The sequence below is a fragment of the Pteropus alecto genome, unplaced genomic scaffold, assembly GCF_000325575.1.
Source record: "Pteropus alecto unplaced genomic scaffold, ASM32557v1 scaffold182, whole genome shotgun sequence".
Lineage (NCBI taxonomy): Eukaryota > Metazoa > Chordata > Mammalia > Chiroptera > Pteropodidae > Pteropus > Pteropus alecto.
This window is the reverse complement of record NW_006433946.1, coordinates 5,833,179-5,856,358: the sequence shown is the minus strand read 5'-3', so window position 1 is coordinate 5,856,358 and position 23,180 is coordinate 5,833,179. Positions and strand designations below refer to the sequence as shown.

General features: G+C 34.2%; 1 pseudogene; it reads left to right on the top strand.

Moving 5' to 3' along the window:
- Positions 1 to 7,152: 7,152 nt before the first annotated feature.
- LOC102877725 lies at positions 7,153 to 7,845 on the top strand (annotated as a pseudogene).
- Positions 7,846 to 23,180: the final 15,335 nt, after the last annotated feature.

The following is a 23,180-nucleotide window of genomic DNA, read 5'->3' as shown; positions in this document are numbered from 1 at the left end:
TGATGTCCAGAGGGAAAGGGGTTGGAGGGCTGGGAGAATGGAGTGAAGGGTTAAAGAAGTACAAATCAGTAGTTGATAGATGGTCACGGGGATGAAGAGCACGGAATAGGGAATGCAGTTAGCATTAATATATTGGCTAGGTGGAAAACCAGAGGAGAGAAAGAGCAATTAAGGGGATCATTTTATGAACTATATAAATATCTAACCAATATAACTGCATACTTGAAACTAATGATAAAATAAAATTTAAAAAAATATTTTCTAATCCTGAACATTTTTCACAGATATTAGTAATTGTATTAAATACAATTAATTAATTAAAATGTAAATAAGTTTCCAAACAAGTATCTTGCTCTCTATGTTACATGTTAATGATATTTCATATTTAGATTTTCATTTAGCATTACAGAGGTATATTTTTAAATGATTTTAAATCAACATCTGCACCTATTATTTGTTTAGCATGCATTTAATATGGTCTCTTCTCACCAGGGATCTCGTATCTGGATGATCATAAATTTTCATTGTCTCATTCTAGAAAGTGAATTACATAACGACTATGTTTAGCGTTCTCTCCCTTCCTCCCTCCTTTTTCAGTCTATCAGGATTGTGACATGTGACTTTTAGTTCTGTATAAAGCAAACTGTTAATGACACAACTTTCAAAGTTTTATAGTGTGCAAACAGAACTCACCCTCACGCTGTTTTAAAATAAAAAGCTCACAATGTTATTTTGTTGACTGGTTTTAGAATTATTCTTGTGACACCTAGAGTTTCTATCAACTTTTTAAAAAATTAGATAAATGTGGAATCTAGAGTTACCTCTTCTATTCCAATGCAATTTAACTCCAAGAGAACACAGCAAAAGGGACCAAAAAATGGTGTGTCAGTAATGAATCGAAAAATAAACTACAAAGAAAACTTAAACTAAAATAGCAGGAACAAATAGCTAGATATGTGTTTACTCTGCAGGAGGCCAATGTGTAAGAACTGCTGGAGAGAGAAATTCACATGTATAAAATCAGATATACCCCAAGACATCTAGAGGCACTGTGGGAACAAAGAGAAAACAATGTTTGACCTAAAATGGCTTGGAATATGATCTACTCGTTTCAAAATGAATTGTTGAATGTCTGGTCTTTTAGGCACTACACTAGGAGATTTTTCAGCTTTTGGTCACTATGTTTGCCCTCAGGAAATGTGCAATCTAGTTGAAAAACTAGAGCAAAAATACAAGTAACTACAGTCTAAGGTAGAATATGAGAATTATAAAAAGAGAAGGACAAATGAAATGTTCTGAGGTTCAAAGGAGAAAGAAATAAAAGCAAATGAAAGGAGCCAGGAAAGAATCCCTGAAGGAAATAGCATCTGGGTTGAACCTTGAGTAATGAGTGGGACGTCCACAGGCAGATACCAAGGGAGGGCGCTCAGTTTAGAATAGCATGAGACAGTTCATAAGGTATATAAATGCCTAATCATCATGTGTATACCTGAAACTAATATAATATTGTATGTCATTTGTAATAGAAGAATAAATTTTTTTTAAATAAAATAAAAAAATGTTTAAAGTCGGCATGAGCCAAGGCATGCCGGTGATAGCATTCAGATAACGACGTTCAGATAGTGGAGCATGACAGGAGAAAAAAAAGAAAAACTGAAAAGGTAGGTGGAGACTATGTTGTAGAGGTCAGAAGAGTTTTATTTGATAGTCAGTGAGAAGCCACTCATTTTTTAAAGGAGATGAGTGCTGCAATGGAGTCATACTTTGGGAAGATTAGTCCAGAATAGTTTTGGGTCTAAGACATTGTATCTCTGTCCTCACAATTTGTTAATCAATAATGGCAACTACATATATCTCTGCAGTGATAGGAACAGTTTCTCTTTAGTTCATGAAACTGCTGCTATCAAGTAATCTGAATAAAATAGATTCCGGTATTTCCTGTCCCACTCTCCCACTGGAGAGAGTGACAAACATGTGTCTCTAAAGGTCCATTGTGAAGGGATTATGTAAAATTGTCCCAAAGAGAGACAGTATGGAGAGAAGTGCTTGGAGAGATAAGCAGGCGAAATAGCTGACCCGGGTTTACGAAAGTGTCCCCAAAACTGGAAAAATGACTGCTTTTTGTGGTCCCCTAACAGCTTCGACACATACTTTTAAACCCTGAGAGTCTGTGGGGAGCAGATGAAACTTCAGGTGAGTTCTATCTAGAGAACAAATGTGCTAGACCTTCTCTCCCAGCCCCAAACCCTTTGCCCAAGCAGGTCAGAGAAGAGGTGATACCGCCACACCCAGTAGAAAATGAAGCTTTGAATAATAAGCACATCAGTGAGGACTTCTGTGGACCAAGTCACTGAGAGACTTTCTAAAATTCTGGATTGCATAAAATCCCCATTGCCTTCCCACAACTCTGGGAAAGTGGGAAAGGAGACCCAATAATAAATGATATTAAATCCTTCCCAGGGCCACCATAAAGGGGCACTTCAGGTCAAATTTAATTTATATTAGAAAATAATGAGATATTTCTTAAATCCAGAGTTTCAGATAGAGTAAAATTAATACCTGATACACTAGCAAGAAAGTATATTTGTTTTTGATCTAGAAATTCTGAGTTTTAATAGGTGGCATTAAGATCTTTAAGGAGCACTTTGTTATTTGGCTATGATAGTACATTACACTGGCATCTGCAGGCTTTGCTGAGTGTAATGAGCCCTTTTTGTATAACAACAAGCTTTGATAATTCCATTCTCACAATGACAGGTACCTATAATAAAACATCTAGCTTTCTTACAGAGAAATAGAGGATTCTACCCAGCTGACAATCTTTTTTCCTGAATATGTCAGAGGAAACTCTACAAATTTATTCCTGACTTATCCTACATAAGACAAAACTTATATTTCCAGTTATTCCAGAATTCTCACATATTCTCACTCCTTCCACACTTGCAGTCAGTGATAGCCACTAAAAGAAAGCATTCATACACACATACTCACAACACACACTCACACACATATTCATCCATACGCTACATACACATGCTCACAACACACCCTCTCTCATACACATTCACACATATGAAAACACATATTACAAACACACATTTTAAAGGATTCTTATCTCTCATACTGACTTAACAGAGAAATTGCTGCCTTATCATTTCAGCATTGGCAAGAAGCCAATTATTAGCTCAGCCCTACAGCATCTCTAGGTTCCTTGGTTAATGAAAATTATCAGCAAGTCTGTAACTATGGGCAGGAATTGAAAAGCCTTTAGTCAACAGTTTTAGCACAGCTTAAAAACTACTTTCCAGTGCCAAATGACTAGATTAGCCTGGGAATCATCTATGGGTCTTCAGTATTCTCTGATGTATAAAAAATAATATCTTGCTTATATAGAGAATGCACTCTCTCTTAACACTTCTCACTTTCCAACCTCTATATGCCCTTTTAAAAAATCTCCCTTTTTTTTATCTCCCTGTCTTTCCTACCAAGCCCCAAGTCTCAAATGCAAACTCCTGTCCCATATTATATATTCATCACAGCCAGTGCTCTCTACAGCCTAATACAATAAAATCAATGTAACAATGTCACTTGTCAGTATCTTTGTGCATAAGATAAAATGATGCCATCTGTGAGACAAAGTAATGTGAGGTAATGAGTCATCTCCAACTCTTGTAAAATAGCCTAGTCAGTCTGGGCCTGCAGAGAAAATGATGAAGAGAAGGCAATCAGAGAACCAGTGCACCAGTGATTCATTTCTTAATTTATAGAAATGTGAAGTTCTTTTAAGCTGATATGATCATATCAACTGACAAACCTGCTATGCACATCTGCACTTTTATTATACTTTTATTATACCTGCTAAGCACACCTGCATTTTTATGATAGATTTTTCCTAAGGCCATTGGAGCAGCAGGGTCAGGAATACGTTAGTAAAATTAGAAGAAATATCATCAGGCAACTTCGGTGTGCATATAAACAATTAACAACTCACTAAGGAGAATTTCACTTTTGTGGGAACCTATCCTTTCCTTGACCTCATTTAAGCTGGCTAATGCATTGAGGCCTCCCCCATGAGGGTCAAGAGAGTCTTGAAGGCTGTGTCACTGTCTAACTCAGAGTCATTTTTTAGTATACTTACTGTGCACTATAATCATCTCTGAGTTATCCTTATTATGGCAGGCCAACCAGAAAAAATTACCTATCTAAATTTTTTTCACAGTCCTGTAATATCCCTATCTCATTCTGGATTTTAGCCTCTAGAAAAGGTTTTAGCAGAAGGTTTAGTAATAAAACTGAGAATCAAAAGGGCCAATGAAGCACTAAACTGACTGCATATTAAAAATAATTAACCCCCACCACAAAAAAAAATAATGGAAAGTTTTCTAAACCCCTCACCACAGACACAATCAAGTTTAGATTTAATATCACAATGTATTTAGCCCAATACATTCATTGAAGGCATTTGGAATTTATTTGGCATTTTAAAGCTTTGCTCCAAAACCAATAATTAATTAGACTTGACTCTCTAATGCAAAGTTTTCTTATTTTCTAAATAATATCTTTTTAAAAGAACTTTGATTTATAGATCTCTAATTGAGCTTCAAATACATCGATTTATAGATTTATAGATCTCTAATTGAGCTTCAAATATTTCAATTTTGAAATTGAGCCTATAGTTAAAAAGAGTGGAATATACAGAGTTTTATTCTATAATAAAATAGTACCATCTGATATACAAGAAAATGAGAACATAATTGAGGTAAAGAGGTTTCGTGATTCTGAACTACTGCTAAAAAATGCTGGCCCAGGATATAATTTTAATCTGTACTATATTGCAGTAGGATTTATTTAGTCATCCAGCTAATATGTGTTGAACTCCTACTGTGTGACAAGCACTGAGCTAGAGACACAGGCTTTGCTCCCTCTGGGAGCTCACATTCTATTGAGGAGACAGATGTATAGTAGACTAATTACAGTGACATTCTTTAAGTGTCATAAGTTATGACTTCAAACTAATAAGGGCCGAAATGAAGAAACAGCCTCTTGAGGGTAATGCCACCAAGGCCTACACCAGCAGCTGGCTGATGTCTCTAGATATACTAGAGAATACACCAACCACACTTAAGGACACACGCCTCAGTTATTCTTCCATAGCACCCTGTTCTTTTCCATTAGAACAGTTAGGTCAACAGATAGTTATGCATATGATATTACATTATTATTTGTCTCTCTGACTAGGCTATGAGGACCTCAAAGAAAGAGACATGTCTGTTTTTGTTCACCATCTTCAGGTCCTATTATGGTGTTGATATGCAAAAATAGTTATTATTTGGCAAATAATGAATAAATGAATATATGTTTTCATGCTTTAGGAAGAGATTTACTATAGGAACCTTCACACATTATCAATACTTAGAACTTGGCCCTTTAGAAAAGCCACTTCTTGAGTTTTCATCCAAATAGTTCACCCATCCCAATACAACCAACCATTCTCTGACCTAAGTAGATAAAACTAACTTGAGCACTGTCATATATACACCTCCATTGCACAGGTTACACAACATATATTATACACATAGTATACCATGTCACTACATGCAACACAGCTTATCTTTTGAACACCACATATGCTAGTACAGTATGTTCATCCTACCCACAGCTTATCTCATAAGTACATAAATGTGTCCTTACTCATCCCGTCCTTGTTCTCCTTTCTTTCCTTAGTTCTTTTCACTCCCAACTTGTGAGTCAGTGAAAGTTTCATAGAAAATGCTACATTTGTTTGGGTCTTGAATTGACTGGACTCCATTGAAAGAAAGCTTAGATAATTTGGCGTTTCCATCAGGAGAACCTTCTGCTTGAGAAGAACCTAATTCATGCCACACGAGGTCTCTCCCTGGCAAATAACATCAGAATGAAATCACCCCAATCCAAAGAATACGCTTAAAACGCATGGGATGTTTTTAAAACTGAGGTAGTCACTGAAATGCAATACATATGCCACTTGCTTTACATAAACAGGTAAAAAAATTGGCCATTATTTGTTAGAGAGAATATAGGACAAAAACTAATAAAACTTTAGTACAGACTTCTGTTTTATGTGTTTCAGTGGAGTACAGGCATATCTCAGTGATATTGTGGGTTTGGTTCCAGACCACCACAATAAAGTGAGTATCTCAATAAAGCAAGTTGTAATATTTTTGCTAATGGAGGTCTTGCTTTCAATTTGTAGAAAACGCAATATCTGTGAAGTGCAATGAAACAAGGTATGCCTATAATTCAATGCCTGTACTTGGCATGCAATTGATCTAAACTGATCTGAACATGGTCCAGAAGTAGTCACATAAAATGCAACTTTGGGGTCATTTTACACATTAGCCTCTCTCATCTTTATGTGTCTAAGACCCAGTACAAGTATGACTTCATCCACTAAACCCTGCCCAATCTCTTGAACCTCGTTTAGTGTTCCCATCTCTGAACTCCTGTAACTCTCATTGCCTGTATTACTTATCAGGCACTTAACGTGTACAATATTGTATTATTATTTAAAATTTTATGCATATAGAATGGCCAATATCCAGGAGGTTAAAAAGATTAAAACCATGACCTTACATAGGATGAATTTCTGAGGAGACTAGGGATGCTTATCTTAGAGAAGTTTGGGAGATGAGCAAGAGGTTATATGCTAATTATCTTTGACTCCTCTGAGTACTCCTATAATGGGAAGCAAATAGAATGGTTTTTAGTAGGGCGCCAAATGATAGAAACAAGGCCAATGTTTACAAACGATTGGGAGATTACTTTCAACTCAATTCAAAAAAGAACTTTCTAATATTCAGAATTGTTTTAACACATAATGGGCTGCTGCCTCAGGAGATGATGAAGTTCCTGCTAGTGGAAATATTTAATAAGAGACAGTGTAACTATTTTATGGGGTTGTGGAGAACTTAAGGATCATATAAACAAAAAGAGTTCTAGGGACCGTGTATTGGCCTAATGCTTGTATCCCCTGAAAATTCTTATGTTTAAGCCCTAACTCCCAATGTGATAGCATTAGGAGGTATGGCCTTTGGGAAGTAATTAGGGTAAGATTAAGTCATGAAGGATGGATTAGTGCCCTTTGAATAAGAGAAATAGGCTCTCTGGGTAAAGATGGCATAGCATGGTTATAGCTTTTCACTGACTACATTCAGCCCATCTGGTAAACTTTCACAGAATGGATACACTTTGGTTGCTGTAGATAGACGAATCCTTTCGGCAGGAATTAAAGCTGCAAATGGTGTGATATTAGCATCTTAGAAGAAACAAATCCATTCTGTAAAGGTTACACAAAGTGGAACCAACTACCAAACATATAAACTTGGTGTAAAGTGGAATGGATCCAGATTACAGAGGATTTATACACAGAACTTGAAAAGTAGCCCAGCAATACTATCTTGTTTACCAGGAACACATTTCCACAGTTCATCTGGTACAGAGAGTAGCTTCTGCGATGCAAGAACATATCCAGTCAGGTGGTGTTCGTCTATTTGGAGTTTCTTTATGAGTTGTAGTTGGAATGAAGGACAGCCATATTTATTTCACTCAGATCCATTTGGAGCTTACGTTGCCTGGAAAGCCACAGCAATGGGAAAGAATTATATGAATGGGTAAACTTTCCTTGAGAAAAGATATAATGAAGATCTAGAACTTGAAGATGCCATTCTTACAGCCATATTAACCCTAAAGGAAAGCTTTGAAGGGCAAATGACAGAGAATAACATAGAAGTTGGAATCTGCAATGAAGCTGGATTTAGGAAGCTTACTCCAACTGAAGTTAAAGATTACTTGGTTGCCATAGCATAATTACGAAGTGACCTAAAAAATCAGGAATTTTAGATAATCTCTATACTTAAACAGGTTTTGCAAACTTCCGCGTACTTATTTCTACATGGTTTAATGGACTGATGTTTTTTAAATGACACTTAAAAATCATAATAAACTGGTAAATCAAAAAAAAAAGGAAGAAGAAGAAGAGGAAGATCGAGACATCTCTTTTTCCATGAGAATGTACCAAGGAAAGGTCATGTGAGCACCCAGTGAGAAAGAGGCTATCTATAAGCCAGCAAGAGGGCTCTCACCAGACACCAAATCTGCTGATACCTTGAGCTTGGACTTCCCAGCCTCCAGAACTGTGAGAAATAAATGTCTGTTGTTTAAGCAACTGTCTATTAGATTTTGTTAAAGCAACCTGAACAGAACAAGACAAGGGCATTTCTCATCCAGAGATTCTCTGATCTATAATACGCTTTGTCTTCCCAGCTAAACTACAACTTCCTCAAAGGCCTAGACTCTCATATCACTATATACCCTTGGTATCTAGCTCTGGATTTTAAACATAGTAGGTCCTCATTATTTAATCAAAACAGACCATAAGATCTATACTGGAATAAAACTGCTAATGTTTGAAATAAATTTTTAGAAAAAAGTAACTATATTAACAATATGATTTAAAAATCTTCACAGTTTGAATATTTTACACCATGAGATAATGTGCATTATGATTAATAGCAGTTATAGTAACAACTGTTCATGATTAGCAATAAAGCAATAGCAATTGCATTAGTATTGATAATATTAGTGATGTTTACAATAGTGCTTATTAAGCCTTGATAAATTTTAAATGGATCATATATTGAATGATAACTTTATGCCAGTAAATCAATCAAAAATAAAATGAAACTAAGTTAGTTATATGTGTGACTATAGCAAATGAAAAATGTGACTTAAGCATTGGCTAGGAAATAGAATGAGTATAAGAAAAGTTTTAACACAACTTGACTGAAATAAGTTCAAAAAAGCTAAGAAAAATAAGTCTAACTAGTCATTCTGGACCTAATGAATACCGAGCTGATGAGATTTTAGAATTGTTCATCAAGAGTGAGATGTCAAAACATCTCAGACATTCAACCTTGACTAAGAAAAGGTACAGTTTTAATTCAGAACACCTTGATGCGTGAAGGGTACCTGTGACCTAACCCTGCATTGTATATAATACACCCAATAAAATGAAACGCCTGCGAAACAAACCACCAACACACAAGGCTGTATCTGAGCCCTCCTATATGATGAGTGTCTCATTCTAGTTTAATATAACCAGAGGGTGCATGAGGGAATAATTGTGTGTATATGCAGGGGATTTTGTGTAAAGGATCTATATGTGCAACCAGAGACTGCAATATTTGACTAATAAATCTGTTAAAGTTAATTCCAATATTTTTATTGGCAGGTCTAAAACAATCTGGTTTGTTCTTTAGGTACTGGAATAAACCCAAGGACCTTCACAGGATTAGCCTGAGTTAGAACAGGAATGTTGTTGGTACTGCAAAGCATCTTAAGGTAATTTAGCTAGAGGGAGAATGCCAATTCTTATACCAAAAAAGGGTGTGAGGTTATAACTGTGAGAATAAAAAGGTTATGCAGTCCAAAAGTTTAGGTGCTACTATCCATTGTTAAGAGAAAAAACAGAAATGATATCAAAAATTGATAGTGATTCAATCCAGGCAAGTGGCTCTGTAAGAAAGATGGGAATAACGAAATATTAATGTCCCATTTTTCTTCTCTGTCAGTTCATGGCCCAGGGGGCAATCCTAGCAGTTAAAGGAGCTGAAAGGGGCCAGACATAAGCAAGTATGAGATATCATATTGTGACATTACGTTAGCTATTTCATTTGACACTTCTTTTCCTTCAACCTATTGTACATGCCAAACCATCAATTTAATGGCAATAATACTAGACTACTGTATATTGAGTTTCTCCCGTGTGTTAGGTGCTTTACAAACATTATTTTGTTTTTTGAATACTCACAAGTTTTAGTGCCATTTTACACATGATGAAATCCAAGAGTCAAAGTAATTATAGAATCGAAGTAACTTACTCAAGATCAATTAGTTGAGCTAAGTTTGTTTCATTTTGTCTGGGTTCTTTCTACTCCAATCTTGCTAAGAAAATATTCAGAAACTTCATTTTAACAAGATTCCCAGTTGCTTTGCATGCACATTAAAGTGGAAAAACAATGTATTAGGCTACATATCATGTACTTTCCTTCTGTTTCCCTCATTAGTCACACACACAAACACTCACACAGAATGGAGAATGGAGAAGAGAAAGTGATGTAAGTAACTATCTACTAAGAGTTAGAAGTCACAATACATCTTCTTTTCTAATAACCTATGCAAATATTGAATTCCTTTGTAACTGGGCTCTTTAAAATAGCATACATATAGCCTATTTACTGAAGCGTTTACTAAACAAAATATTTTGGATAAAAATGAACCATTACATTTGATAACAGCTATTAGAAGAACAAAAAAGAGAAAGAATAGAGGCATGAGTAATGCAAAAAAACAGGAGTCTGGACTTGTTGTATTTCCTACTTTGGTAATAAATACATTAGTAATTTCAAATGATTCTTGAATGGCTGTAGTGTTAGAAAAGCCACCAGCTCTAATAATTACAATCGAAGCTTTTTGGCAGCTATTTCTCATGAAACTGCAGAAAGGAGGGCACTGTAAGAATTCTTACCATTTACATAAGTTTACCATCACTTTTGGTTGCCAGCAAACTTTATTTTCAGATGCTGCAATCCAAAGTTATGTTAGTGAGAAAGAAAAATTCATAAGAAGTAATGTGCATTTGATCTCATTTTCTTTCTGTAATAAATTTTCTCTACTACAGACTTTTAAGCTTTCTTTACCTATGTATCTCTATGCATAGGTAAAATTTAAATTAAGTTAAATGGCTCAATTTGAACATTCTTTCGGTAGAATCTGTATGAATACAATACCTGGTATAGAAATTTAACATATTTAGCATGGATGGTTCTCTTTTCTAAGACTAATGAGACTAATGCACTACTTCAACGCTTCTTCAAATTTTTTGTGCACAGACATCTCCTGGGAATCTTGTAAAATTGCAGAATTTGATTCGATAGGTCTTGGATGCATATCTAACATCCCATGTGATGGATGACTTCATTGCGGATCTAAGAGCACACTACCCTGGCAAAAGCACTGCCCCTCATTTAGCAGTAATGAAATGTCTATGTTTTCAGTCTCTCTTTTCATTAAGTAAAACTAAGTCATCTTCTAAAATTATAAAAGTAATACTTTGTCATACATTTAGAAAACCAGAACAGTAGTAAGATAAAATTAACATAGTCTCACCATCCAGACGTAACTGTTATTCATATCTGGCTATATTTCCTTCCAGTCTTTTTTCAATGTGCATACACCTAATTTTACAAAATGGTTATCTTACCATCCGTTTCATTTTGATTTAACAGTTGTACCTAAACCATCTCATACTGTTGCACACTCATTTTCTATCAAATCTCCAAATAATCTATTTAATTCCAGATATACTCATTATTCAGAATTTCGAGTACAGTACTAGCTATCAACCACAAAGCAAACTCAGAGGTGGTTATCCATACACTGCTGATGCAGAACAACGATAATTCTATAAAACCTTGAAATGTGGTACACTATAAATATTATGGTCTCATAGCTAGATATAGACAGGACCCCTATACTCCAAAATACATTTTATTTCTTCAGAATGCTGCATTTCTTTTTAAGCCTGATATCCAGAGACATCTCTTGGGACTTTCTATGGTCATTCTCTCATATCCAGTGGGACCAGCTTACTTATAGAAGCATAAGTTGTAACCTATTTTTTAATTTTTTTCTCTCTGCAAAACGTGCTTGTCCTTCTTGACCTTTTCTTGGCAGGCGGTAGATCACAGCTGTTTCAACTGATGGGGCAAGAGTTTGAGACTCCGCTCTGTCCAGGTGTTCCTTTTCATTAATACCGGGTCTATTCAGGCTGTCAGACATGCTGTTAGATCCGTGACAACTAAACAGTTGGTAGACAACAGATACAGGTGGGCTACCAGTCGCTTGAATATGATTTGAAAGGGCTACACTTGTTATTCATCTGTAATGGTAAATGCTATGATAAAAATGGGTTATGTGCAATATTCTATGCTTTTTAATGTTGACAAGGTGTATATGACAAATGGGAGAAAACAAAAATTGTGCTTTAAATGAAAATTTAAATAAAAGTACTCTGCTGAATGTAAGCATAACAATAAATGTGCTTTCTTCTGAAAGCACTAATACGATACAAAATAATTTTTCATAATTTTTAGCTAAAGTAATTAATAAGATTTGGAAAACAGTAAAATCCTTTAGTATCAGTAACACAACAAGCCCATGGCTGGTAAACTAATAATCTTACGCACACATACACTTACTGATTGATTGATTAATTGATTGATTGATTGATATAATTATTTAAGTGAAAGTTGGAGTCATTGTGATTACATTGTACCACTTTGTCCCTAATTATTCCAGTACGTTTTTCCTAAAAACACAAATATCCCCTTACATAATTATAATACATCACACCGATTGTCCCAGTCTAGGCACAATTTATACATTTACACATTTATATCTATTTTTCCTAATCCAGGATCCAATCAAGGTGAAACATTATATTTATTTGTCACATATCCTTTAGCCTGGAACAGTCCCACAGCCTTTGTTTACCTTTCTTGACCTTGACATTTTTTAAGAGAACAGGACAATTATTTTATAGACTGTTCCTAAATGGGGATATGTCAGGTAGGTCCTCATAAATATATTCTAGCTATGCACTTGGGCACGACTGCTACAGAGGTGAAATATCCTTCTCAGTCCAACATATCAGGAGGTACATGATGTTGAAATGCCCCATTACTGATGATATTAACTTTCATCACTTTGTAAAGGTAATAAATGCCAGGTTTCTCCACTGCAATTTACTATTCTTTCATTTAAAATTAATAAATAATTTATAAAGAGGTATGTTGAAATTATTCAAATATCCTACTCCTCATCAAACTTTTGCCCAATAAATTTTAGCATTTATTGATGATTCTCTCATTTGATCATTACTTCTAATTAGTTGGCATTCTACTGTAATAAAGAGCTTTTCTTTCTCACTCATTTATTAATTGGTTGACTTATGTTAATCAATATTGATTTATAGATTCTCATTTTACTCAACGTGTTAGAAACTTCATTATTAGTTTTGATTTTCAAATCATTCCAGATTTGAATAGTGGAAAATACTTCCACCTAGCTCTTGTGTCATTTTGATATGTCTCTATCATTCTCTGGGTGCTTCCTTTCTTTCTGGAACAATGAGATATTATAGGCTCATTTGTACTTTCTGTGCCTCTGTGCCATAATCAGCCATTCTCCAAAGAGTCCTGGTCATTTAAATAGAGATGGTTATTTACAAATTACTTGTCTCCATTTTGTTTAGTTCTTTTTCTAGAGCTTTGTTCTGATCTTTCATTTAGGTTGTTTCTTTGTCTCCTCAAGAGGATTTGGGCCTTGATTGCATTCATTGCTATTAGTGTAGAATTGCTTCCAGGCCTATATAGGTAACAGGTATACATGCACGAATATCTCTAAACAATTCCAAGCCACAAGTTATATTCTAGTATTTCCCCATTGCCCATTTGTATCCCTGTGCTACCCTTTGAATCTCTGGCCACACCTACCCTTATGTCTTTAATATTTATTTTCCAATTGTTTTATGCTACTGTCAAAATACCATTTCCCATTATGCTCAAAATATCTACTCATTGGCTCAAGTCTGAAAATACACCAATAAGCAATGCAAACTTACTAACTATAATGTAATAGTTATTTTGGAGTATATGTGTGTATGCGTGTGCATGCCCATGCATGTAAAATTTATACCCATGTAACCCACTTCCCATGAAAGATACAGAATATTTCTATCACCTCAAAGAGTTTCCTTTGGCCTCGCCCCAGTCAATCCCACCCCCACTTCACCTAGAGGCAATCACATATCATTTTTTACTGTATTTTTACCTGTTATAAAACTACATGTGTCATATAGAATGTAAACTTTTGTGTTCAACTTTTTCCCCAACATAATATCTGTAAGACTCATTGATGTTTTTCCATGTATCAATTGTTCATTTTTTTTATTGCTAAGTAGTATTTGATTATACGAATATTCCATAGTCTCTTTATTTATTCTCCTGAGGATGTATTTTTGGGTTGTTTTCAAGTTTTAGCTATTGTTAATGAAACTGCTATGAACATTACTGAGGAACAATTCCTCTTTTTGTGAACAATAAGTTTTTTGGGGGGAAATAGTTTTTATTTTGAAATATAGATTTACAGAAAGTTTCAAACAAATGCACGCTCCTATGTACACCTCCCCCATTTTCTCTGAACAGTAACATTGTGTATAACTATAGTACAATAATATCTTATAGTCAAAATGGCAGAGTAGGTAAAAGCTGTGCTCACCTCCCCCCACGACCACCTCAAAATTACAACTAAACTATAGAACAACCAACATTAAAATTCACCTGAAATCTAGCTGAACAGAAATCCTACGACTAAAGAAATACAGAAGGGGCCATCTCGAGACTGGTAGGAGAAGTGGAGAAACAAAATGAGCTGGTCCTACACCTGCATGTGGTGGTTGACATTTGAGGGGGATATCTTAGCTGTGGAGGACTCCCTGGAGTAACACCAGGCTCCCCAGCCCAGGGATCCAGTGCCAGGAAGAGAAATCCCCATAACTTCTGGCTGTGAAAACCAGCAGAGATTGTGGCTGAGTGAGATCGAGTACTGTGGGTGTCGCACACATTCCTCTTAAAGGGCCCGTGCACGAACATTCTCCTGATGGACTCTCTCTGAGCTCCAGCTCTGGGGTAACAGCTTGAAAGGCCCTGGGGACATAAGGAAAAAAAAACAGAGTTGTCTGACTTCAGGAAAAGGGCTGGAGGGAAAGCTGTCTCCCAGGCAGAAGTGCAGAGCCCTTTGTTGAGCCCTCCCCGCTTTCAGCCTGAACACGCAGGTGGGCATTCATATGTTCATTGCAGAATATTTACAATAGCCAAAATTAGGATGTAACTTAAGTGTCCATCAGTAAATGAATGGATAAAGAAGTGGTACATATATACAATGAAATATTAGCCATAAAAAAGAATGAAATCTTGCCATCTGCAACAACATGGATAAACCTAGTCGGCATTATGCTAAGTGCAATAAATCAGACAGAGATAGAAAACTACCATATGATTTCACTTATATGTGGAATAAAAAAAATAAATGAACAAACAAAACAGAAACAAACTCATAGATACAGAGAATATTTTGGTGGTTGTCAGAAAGGGAGAGAGTTAGGTGAATGGATGAAGGTGGAGAAGGGATTAAGTACAAATTGGTAGTTACAAATAAGTTATGGCAATGTAGGTTATAGCATAGGGAATATAGTCAATAATATTGTAATAACCACGTATGGTGTCAAATGGGTGCTAGATTTATTGGTGTGATCACATTGTAAGTTGTATAAATGTCTAATCATTATGCTATACACCTGAAACTAACATAAAATTATACATTAACTGTAATTGAAAAATAAAAAAAAATATTTACAAAATAATTTAAAAATAATAATATCAAAATCATGAAATTGACATTCATATAATCCACAGAGCATATTAAGATTTCACCAGTTTTACATGCACTTGTGTGTGCGTATGTGCACGCATGTGTGTATGTAGTTCTATGCAGGTTTATCACACATGTTGATTTATGTGACCATTATCATAATCAAGATATGAAACTGTTTCATCATTACAAGACTCCTTTGTGACATCGCTAATTTCATTCCAAATCAGTATCTATAGGACTTTAAAGAATAGTCATCTAAATTCTGGAAATGAGAAAAAGATTCCTTGGTCTTTTCAATAGAGTTCTGTGCAATGTCCAGTGTAGAGATTGTAAAATTTTTTCTGTAAAAGGTCAAATATTTTATGTTTTGTGAGCCATACAATCTCTGTAAAACTACTAAATTCTTTCACTATAGTGCAAAAGCAGCTGTGGACAAGGTAGAGTGTAGCTGCGTTTCAATAAAACTATTCATAAAAAACAGACAATAAGCCAGATTTGGCCAAAGAGCTAGAGTTTACAGATTCCTAGTCCAGCAGAATCTCTGGGCATTATGTTTATCTATGGGTTAACTTTGATTGATTCTATTGATTACTTTATAGCTCCACAGAGGTAGACATTAAGTTGCAGAAAACTAATAACAATAAAAATAATTATTGCCTGATAGCGATGCAAATGATTCCTGCTCATGGCAATGCACATAATTTTTATCTAGTCTAATTCTATTGATTTCGCTTAGCAGAAAAGATAAACACAAATATTACAGTTTATTTTTATGCATAATATTAACTAGTTTTGCATTTATTAGCAAATTTGTTTCAGAAGCACTTTGACTATACAAGTGTTTGCTCTTCAAATTTCCCTCTGCAACACTGTTGCTATCTTACTGGATCCCTCTTTAATTCATGAGTTTAATAAAATGTTTAACGTATTTATTTATTATTTGCATGAGTCATGTTTTTAACTTTAAACATTATATTTTAGTAGGAACTTTTACATAAAAAAACATGACTTGTATTTTAAAAGACAGTTTTACTTTTTCTGTTCACATTGGTATGGTTTTTAATACTTTTTCTTAACTTATTATATTGACTTGGACTTCTAGTACAAATAAATACTGTATTTCTCTATTTACTTTCAGTACTTTTTGAATGTGTCGGGGGATTAGGGCTACATATAATCATGTTGAATACCACATTTTTTAAAGATAACTTCATGAATGGCCTTTTCAGTTGAAACCAAAGCCATCCTTGCCCCAGATTCTTCCACTCACAATAACCTGAGAGTTTTGAGACACAGAGAAATGTGTTTCTTTGTACTGCAGAACAGAAATTTGGGATTTGTTACCAGGAAATTGAAAGTGAGAGTCAATGAAAATCAGAGAAATAGTCAAGGTGGTAAGAGGTGGCTCTGGGGGTCTAGTAAAATATCAGCAGACTTGTATCTAAGTGTAGGTACAATACATTTCCCAGTGGCAGGAAAATATCAGTAAATTTTTTGGAACAATTATATCTAACTTTCATTAGACATTTTCTCTTCTGGGCAAAAATTACCTATCATTTCTTTCAATCGTTCCATATATTTTGGTTATGTACAATAGTCTTTTGATAAATTTGCTTTGAAGAATAAGGAAAGAAGATTATTTTCCATAATTAGAATGGTGTAGAACAGACACTGTAGAGCAGTTAAAGAAAGCAAGTAACATCCAAAATGTAGAGACAAATTGGAATCAATAATTTGGAGAGAAAACAGGAAAACAAAACTTTTCCACATACATAAACTTCACACACACACACACACACACACACACACACACACACACACACACACACTACACACACTTCTCAGGAATCCTTACAAATACTGTGGAGCTTGGTGGTCATCCAACAATATAAGAAATATGGGAATTAAGTCAATTTGCCTGAACAGTAAAAGAAAGAAAAGGAGGAATTCATAAAGGTAAGGAAACTGTAGACATTTGGGTCATATACATATTTTTTCAAACAGCATTGACATAACCTTTTAAGAAAGAAATTATTACCCTAAATTTCACAGTTACAAAATTTGTGCGAACAGGAATTTTATAGAACAAGGAATCCCAATAGCCAAGAAACATGCATTCAACCCCACTATTAATGATATGAATGTAAATTAAGATACCATATTATACTCCTCAGATTCATACAAATTAAATGCAGAATACAAAATATTAGAGAAGATGTGGAAGAAGGGAAAATTATCATACTATTCTCTTGGAAATGTAAATTGTACCCCCTTTGAAGGATAAATTTGGAAATATTTCAAGATATGCATAGTCTATGATGTTGCAAGTCTGTTTTACAGTGTATAACCTAGAGAACTGTTACAAATATGAACATTTCTCATTGCAGCATGGTTTGTAGTAATGACAGACAGGAAATAACTCGAATGTCCATCAATAGGTTGAATAAATTTAGCAGTCATATAATGAAATACTGTGAGAAAATTAAAAATGAATGAACTATAACTATATACTTCACATGGATAAATATCAAAAACATAATGTGTTTAAAATGCTAGTTTCAGGTGCATAACACAGTGATTAGACATTTACATAACTTATAAAATGATCACCCCAATAAATCCAGTACCCATCTGATACCATACATATTTATTATAATACTATTTACTATATTCCCCATGCTATACTCTACATCCTCTTGACTATTTTGTAACTACCAATTTGTACTTCTTAATCCTCTTCCCTCTTCACTTATCCTCCCACCCCATCCCCAATCCAGCAACCATCAAAATGTTCTATGTATTTATGAGTTTGTTTCTGTTTTGTTTGTTTATTTTTCTTTATATTCCACATGTAAGTGAAATCATATAGCATTTGTCTTTCTCTGTATGACTTACTCCACTCAGCATAATACCTTCTGGGTCCATCTATGTTGTTGCAGATGGCAAGATTTCATTCTTTTTATGGCTCAGAATATATATATCACCTCTTTATCCATTCGTTCATTGATGGACATTGCCTCCATATCTTGGTTATTGTAAATAATACTGTCATGAACATATAAATTCACATGTCCCTTTGAAGTAGTGCTTTAGGTTTCTTCAGATAAATATGCAGAAGAGGGATTATTGGGTCCTTCTTTGTCTCTTGTTATAGCCTTTGTTTTTAAGCCTACTTTGTCTGGTATAGTATTGTATATCAACTGTAATTGAAAAATAATTATTTTTTTTTAAAAAGAGGAGAGAAAAATTTTACTAAAATAACACATATATGTATGGATAATATGCATAAAGAAACTAGAGGAAGATAGCTAGAGTTAGATCTTTATGATCCATGAGTACATCTATAATATATTATTAAGAAGAAAAGTTTTATAGTAATAGATTAGTATGCTTCTATTTCATCTAGACCAAATGATAAACAAAGCAGCCAACTTATAGGTATAAATATTGGAGTAGAATTTCTGCAAAGATAGATACCAATAATCCTACCCCACCTCTTTTGGGGTAATTTGTTACACAGCAATAGATACCTGAGACATGTTTATAGGTATGTAAATGTTTGTAAGAGAAAAGAGAATGTTGTGAACAAAAACTTACCTACTAAAAGTGGCTGTTCAGCAGTGGCAGTAGGAATGAGAGGGAAATGATTAACTTTTACTTTAAACATCTTTATATTGTTGTTGTTTAATAGATATAGAGTTTCAGATTTGTAAGATGAAAAATTCTAGAGATGTATTTCATAACAATGTGAATATACTTTATTTTACTTAATGATACACTTTAAAATGATGATGATGATAAATTTTATGCTATGTTTTATTACAATAAAAATACTGTATAAATACATGCATGGGATGGACACATGCTAATTCCAGGGCAGTAATTATTTCTGTGGAGGATAGGACATGAATGGGATTAGGGAGGGGTAAAATTTTATTTATTATCAATAAACCTGAATCAAATATCAAAAACTAACATTGGTTGAACATAGCTGGAAAGTACATAGGTGTTCACTATATTACATTCTGCACTTTTGTATTTGAAATGTTTCATAATTATATGCATTCTATTTAAATCCCAAAATTTATAAAATGTATTGTCTGAGGCTTCACAAATAATAAAGGGAGAAAAGGGATTTGAATGTAGGTCTACCTAATTCTAAAGTCCTTAAGAGAAATCTTTATTCTGAACTAATGGTTATATAAATTTTGACTTAAATGCCTGAGAGCACCCACAATGGTGACCTGATTTTTCTCATCTTCTCATCTAATGCAATCAATACTTTTCACAGTGCCTCTGACTTTCATAGCTAAATAAATTGTGTTTGTTGAATATCCTCAATGTTTCCGAAGTAATTTCTTCCTATTTCCTACTCATATACACCATATCATTGTTATCCTTGCTTTATACCTACTATTTACCTATCTATTAATAAATCCCAAATGCCTATAATTTTCCCTAATATTCTTCATTCCTCAATCTATATCCTTGCAGATTTCAAACTTCATTGAAAACTTACACAGAATACTCAAGTCAGACAATAATGTTAGCATAGGAACATGCCCAGGAGTTGGAGTGAAAGCCATTCTGCATCTTCTGTGCATTATGTAAGAAAGTGTCACAAGCATATCTACTGGGTGCAATAGACTATGAAGCAAACTTTTGTTCCAATGGTCATTAGAATTGTTTAGTAGTCCTTATCGGGGGGAGTTTTTGTCATATGTAAATGGTATATTTGTGTAATAAAAAGGATGACAGTCACTATGAACAAAATATATTCTGCTGAACACATGGCCAACTAATTCAAATGTTAGTTAACTTCTGTGGTCCTCAATTTTCTTGTCTCTAAAATTGGTTGTTGAATTACCCACTAAGGTCTCTTCCCTTTCTGAAATTTTATGACCTTATTTGACTCTGTGTGAAAAAAATGAGATTATCCAGCTACTCCCATGTATTCATTTATATCTATTTTAAAATTCTTGAACAAATATTGTGAACTTCAGAAAACACTGAAAACATTTAATATGAGACATTAGATTGAATTTTCATAGATTAAATGACACGAAGAAATTCTACCATTTCATATACAGTTTTAGCAAGTTGTAAATTTTATCGTGTCTAGAGGTTATCTGCAAACAAATAATTTCTTCCAAATATTTGGAAAGGTTGTAGAATAGCTCACAGATCAGAGAGAGCTTTGATTTCAGTCAATGGTGATCTACTTTTAAGTGCTGATTTTTATGAGGGGGTAGATATCATTCCTAGATCTTATTGCTCATTATTTAACATTGGTCTTGCTATTATATCAAATCTTTAACAATCACATTAAGGTCATTAACTACAAAGTTTAATCTTGGTTTAATTATTTTACTAAATGTTTAATAAATCCTTTTATTATAGATTAAAAAAACAATTTTTCAGAATAATTCCTATTTGCATATACCAAACAAGGGAATTCTACTTGGCTCCTTTGACTTAAAGAAATCTAACATGTCTTCATCTAATAGTGGACCACCTTAAAATCTCTTTTGCCATGGTTCATATCTGAAAATGATTTTGCTGGTAAAGAATATTAGCATTTCTAAGAAATTGATTCTATATCTCTCATCATCATTAAATTATTGGCATTTTCCAAGTTTAATTGTGTTAATACTCCTTAAATGTTGAGACCTTCACCTAAGTCTTGTGCTTTCTTTATAGTATAAATATCTATGATGAAGTTTGAATAAGACTTATAGTAGAGTTTCATTCCCTTATACCATTTTAATATTTTAAATGACTTCCACTGATAAAAAATGATCTATGTCTTGATTTTCCTATTAATTTGTTCAGTATCTATTTTCTAGTTAATATAGAAGATAATTTCTCATTTTTTGTGATTAACATTTCCTGTGTTTATTAGTGTGTGAACATACTCATTTTCTTTGAGATTCAGATATAGCAAATAAGTGTGTGTTTTCTTAATCTTATAGCATTTCAGATTTTCTAAAGCATTTATCTTCATCGTCTCTTGTGCTACTACAATTCATTAATTTGGAAAACATAGTCATCAACATTATATACTTCAGTTTGGTGAAAAGATTTCATTATTATTTAACAAGTAGAAATTTGAGTGTAGTTGCCTTCTTATGCTTAGTTACTGCTATTTCTGTGTTTAACTAGGACTATAGCTATTGGAACATGTTACATTATATTTCGATAAACATTCTTAATAAGTAGGAGTAATATCATCACACACAAAATATGTTTATGCAAAATTTGACAAGATTCTTCAGAACCAAAAATTAAGTTAAAAAAGAAATTTACTCTAAAAAAACTAACATTCTAATGCAAGCAAATAAAAAAAAAAGCTTTTCATGGTTAAATAGCTTCAATATATATTTTTTCTATGAATCACTAGGAAAGTGAAAGCACATAACAATTACAAGATGGGTGGGAGTAAAAAGGAGGAAAAGACAGGGTAGGGATCTTTGTTGGAACTAAAAATAAATTAGATATATAATTAAAGCAATCAGATGGACAATTCAGGCAAAATAGTAAGTTTCTCTTGATTTATTCAAGTAGTTCTGTCAGAAGTAGATTGTTTGGAATTGTGTTGTTTGAATTATCTTAATATTCGCCTAAATTCCCCCATCCCCATTTGCTATAAGGTTTTAAGAGATGATAGAACGAATATAAAATGTTCATTCAGGAAATGAACTTTTATGCATCTACAGCAAATCCCAGTGTCTTCAGAGCCCTATATCTCTTTTCTTTGATACCGATACCAGGGTCAATCCACAAAAGTCAAATTACAACACAGATTTCAGGGAGAAGATATAATTATCTTCTGTTATGCCAGCCTGGCCTTGAAAAATAGCTAGGGCATTGGAAAAGAAAGGAGAGGTTTAGAAGTAAGCTATTAAGAGAACAAAAACAGGCATTTACTGAAAAGCTGTCCACTAACGTTAACTTAGAAGAGGGGGCCATTGCAGGCATACACGTGAGGAACGCTCAATACATTTGTTTTTCAAATGAAATCTTAAAACCTTACCCAATTATCTAAATTCTGGCATCCGTACAGTTTTCCCATTGGCCTCTAGCGATGGGTTTTTGTTTTGACATGTTGCAGTCTAGAGAAAAATGTGTTCCCATGACACGGGTGTTGATTGCAGCTGTTTGATGATTGTTACAAATTCATCCTAATGCTCTTTCACAAATGTATGTAGTGCTGCCAGCCCTGTAGCTCTGGTGTTCAATATACCCGGTTGGTATTTAAATGTTCTTCCATCTGACAGAGTAGTGCTGATGAAATCTGTTAGAAATGGTAACTACTCTGCCAACTCTTTGTCAGATTTCGCTGAGAAACCTCCACAATATTCATCTAGCTTCAAGTGACAACAAAGGCAGTCATGTTGCCAGTGCCTTTGTCAAGTTCAAGAGGCATGGATTTCTGACAGCACGACGATCCATAGCAGTCTTCTTCTGACTAGAGAAGAAGCCTCTCAAATAGAGATAATCATGACATTCTGTTGAATTAGGTCAATTTCCAACAACAGAGGAAAAGCATCAAGGCAAGAACATAACTTGAAAAGAGGCTTTTGGGACTTGTCCCAGGTTTGAGACCTAGTTATCCTAAAATAAATGATACTCAAAGTTCTCAAATTAAC